This window comes from Fukomys damarensis, unplaced genomic scaffold (genome assembly GCF_012274545.1).
Source record: "Fukomys damarensis isolate Sample0158 unplaced genomic scaffold, DMR_v1.0_HiC HiC_scaffold_13, whole genome shotgun sequence".
Classification (NCBI taxonomy): domain Eukaryota; kingdom Metazoa; phylum Chordata; class Mammalia; order Rodentia; family Bathyergidae; genus Fukomys; species Fukomys damarensis.
The window spans coordinates 36,331,865-36,335,641 of NW_022900925.1; positions in this window are offsets into that span (position 1 = coordinate 36,331,865).

Below are 3,777 nucleotides of genomic sequence, written 5' to 3' on the forward strand. Positions count from 1 at the left end.
CCGGGCAGGAGGAGGGGGCCGAGCAGCTGCTGGCGATTTATTACGCAGTCACGGAAAAATTGGTTTATAAATTAACAGCTGTTTTAACTTTAGGGCCTCTTCTTCAGGGAATGGAAGCAGCCGACTGGACCGGGCTTGGAGTGCGTGCGGGGCTGGTGCAGGGAGCGGGCGGCGGCGAGCCTGGCAGCTGGCATCTTCGGGGCGGCCTCAGCTGGCACCTCGGGGAACACCAGGCCGTGGCCAGAGCAGAGGGTCTCCAGGTGCCCGGGCCCAGGCTGCTGGCCGGGGCCGCAGCCAGCTCTCTGCGCAACGTCCGCGCGGGGGCCCCAGAGGGTGCAGAGAGACCACGATGCTCGCTTCCGCCACCAGAGGGCGGCAGGGGCACGCGGATCTGCGCGCTCCTGCACAGCGCTAAGCAGAGGGGAAGCGGGCGCCCTGCCCTCGTCCTCCGTCCATCCGGAGGCCGTGAAAGGCAGCCACGAAGATCGAGTGCCGGCGGGGCGCGGGGACCACGCCTGTGATCCCAGCACCGGGAAGGCCGAGGCAGGAGGATCACTGTGAGTTCGAGGTCATCCTGGGCTGCATGGTGAGTTCAAGGCTGGCCTGCGCTACATAGGGAGACCCTGTCTCAAAAACAAAACAAAACAAACAAAAAGTACTGAGGACGAAGTGAGATGATGCCCGCTGTCCATGTCCGTGACTTAGAGTTCATCTTCTCACTCATCACTCAGTCCATGCTGAGGCATGCACAGTCCACTGTACGCTGGGCTGGGCACCGCGTAGAGAGAGATGGCAGGAACGCGGGCATCGTGACGCACACCTGTAAACCCGGCACTCTGGCAGGCTGAGGCAGGAGGGTCGCAAGTTTGAGCCCAGCCTGGGCAACTGTCTCAAAAGGAGCGGGGGCTGGGAATGTGGCCCTGTGCCAAGGCTCTGGATACCTTTGGAAAACCATAACATTAAAAAAAACACACACACAGTGGGAGGGACTCACGGCGAGTTCTGTGAGGAGAGGATTCAGTGTGGGAAACAATGTTTCCAGGGGTGGAGACCTTCTGCACCCGCATGTTCACGTGCTACACAAAATTTTCAAAACTCTTGAAATATATACTTCAAAGGGGTGCATTTTGTTGTATGTAAATGTCAACTCAATAAAGTGGGTTTTTCCCCTTGTTTTGTTTCGGTTTTTGAGACACAGTCTTGCTGTGTTGCCCAGGCTGGACTTCATCTTCCTGACTCAGCCTCCTGCACAGCTGTGATTACAGATATGCATGCTCCACTGGGCCTGGCTTTGATAAAGTTGCTTATTTATTTATTTAGTTTGGTTAGTGGTTTGGTTTGGTTTGAGACAGGGTCTCTTTATATAGCCCATGTGGCATTGAACTCTCAGCGACCCTTCTGCCTCAGCTTCCCAAGTGCTGGGATGCCACGCGTGTGCCAGCACACCCAGGGATAAAGTTGATTTTTTTAAAAAAAGCAGGTAAACACCCAGTATGAATTTATGAAATGAACAAATGTGTTATTAAGTGTCTCAGGTGACTGATGTCACCTTCGTCCCAACTGAGGGTCCCCGAGTGTCCCCAGAGATCGGCCTTGGGGCTCCTGTCCCGGTCGCACCCCCCCGAAGTCCCTGTCTCCCCTAGAAGCAAGGAAAGACGCCCCGTGCCCAGCCCTCTCCCAAGATGCCTCCCAGGATTTCCGGGGCCTCCCTTCCAGCTGCCGCGTGCCAGCCCTGCCAGCTCAGCGCGCCAAGGTCACCGGTGCCATGCCCAACTGCAGACCCTGTGCCAGCTACACAGCACCGAACCCTGGCCAACTCCGCCACCTGCTGGTCCTTTGTAGAACTGCAGCCCTAGAACCGCAGGAAGGAGTGACTATTTGAGAGTCCACAATTGATCCTAAGGACTTGGAGCCCTGCAAGGGGCTCTGAGACACAAGGGAATGGAGGCGCAGAGAAGTCACACAAGTGCAGACCTGAGATTCCTCCCCAGGCTGTCAATGTTCCCAGCGCATTTCTTTTTCTTGAGACAGGGTCTTGCCGCGTAGCCCAGGCTGGGCTCAAACAGACAGCGATCCTCCTGCCTCAGCTTCCCGAGTGCTGGGATCACAGGTGTGGACTATCTGACTTTCCAGTTTAAGTCCTGTCCAGGTGACATCTTGCTTGTGGAGAGGGAGGAAATGTTCCCAACTGTCCCCTCTCGGTGCCTTCCTGGACAGCAGAGGCCCAAGCTAGGCTGCCCACAACTGTCACTGTTGCCACCAACACTGTCAGTCGGAGCTGGAAAGCCACGGCTCCATCAGTCAAGTCAAACGAGGTCTTGAGTGTGTTCCGTGGACCTAACCGCCCCGCACTTCTATCTCAATAATAACCCAAGAGCGCGGTGTTATTTTGCATCTCATTTGCATGCGATTAACTCCAAGTCAAAGCAAATGGGGTCACCCTGGCCCTGTGCTGCTGGTCCCACCCGAGCGCCCCTGCCTTCCTGCAGCCCCTGCCCCCTCTGAGGCTCCTGGAGGACCCACCCGTCCTTCCTGCTCCCACGCAGCCCCTGCCACCTGGCCGCCCACCGGAAAAAAACTTTTCCCCAAGTTCTCGAGAAGTCGCGTAGGATCCAGGAGAGAAAAATCAAAGTAATAAAACCTCATTTAATTCCTAGCGGAGGGCAGAGCTGCGAGCTGCAATTATCTTAGTGCCGAGCTATTTTTACCCTCTCCATCTCTGTCTCCTGCCTTTCTGTCGTGAGCCTTTCCCTTCTCTCCGCTTCTCTTTGTGTCTCCATCTCTCACACGGCTTTCTAGCTCTTTTTGCTTTTGTCTACCCCCCACCCCGCTCTGTACCCCCTCCTGCCAGCCTGGGCTCCGGGAGATGTCTCCCGGCTCGGACTCCGGGGTCCCCGAAATAGGTCCTTCATCAATAAACAAGCCCTAGCCAGGGGTGGTGGTGCAGGCCTGTAATCCCAGCACGGGGGAGGCTGAGGCAGGAGGATCCCGGAGAGTTCAAAGCCAGCCTGAACTACACAGCGAGACCCTGTCTCAAAAAACCAAACAAGTAATAAACAAGTCCTGCTGCTGAACTGAGGCTCCGTAGGGGTCCCCAAGGCCTCTTCTGCTCCACCAAACACCGAGGTACAGCAGGAGGTCATGGCCTCCTTTCTGCCTCTGTCCCCTTCACCTGCCCCATGATCCTCCCATGCCCCCAGCCCTGGAAGCCAAGCCCCTTTTCCCACCATAGTCCATGCCCTTCCTGTGACCCTGGTTATTTATCCCCCAAGCCCTGCCAACCTGGTCTCTGCCACTCCCCGCTGCACCCCAGGGGGAGAAGAGGTTCTGGGCCAAGCTAGGGGTTGCCAGAGATGCCCACACCCCTGGCATCCAGCTGTGCCCCAGACAAATATAAAAGTCAACAGACACACAGGGGCGGGAGCCAGGCCTGAGCCAGAGGAGGCCGTGCTCAGCTGGCAGGGGCAGAACTATGCCCCTCTGCACTGAGTGAACATGGCTCCCTGACCCCACTGCCCCGAGGGTCCTCTGGCCTTTCGCTAGGCCAAGGCCACTGTGCTCGGCTGGGAGAGAGGCTGCAGGGAGGGCTCTGGGCTGCACCAGGCCAGCGAATGACCCAGCACGGAGTTGGCCAACACAACGTGTCCATGCGCACCCTCCCGGCCTCGCCCCCGCCTGCCTGGATGGTGAGGCAGGGACAGGCGGTCCCTCTTGTCCCCTCCGGTGCCCACACGCACCTCTGTGGAGGGTGAGGTGGCACCTGGGAGCAGCACACAC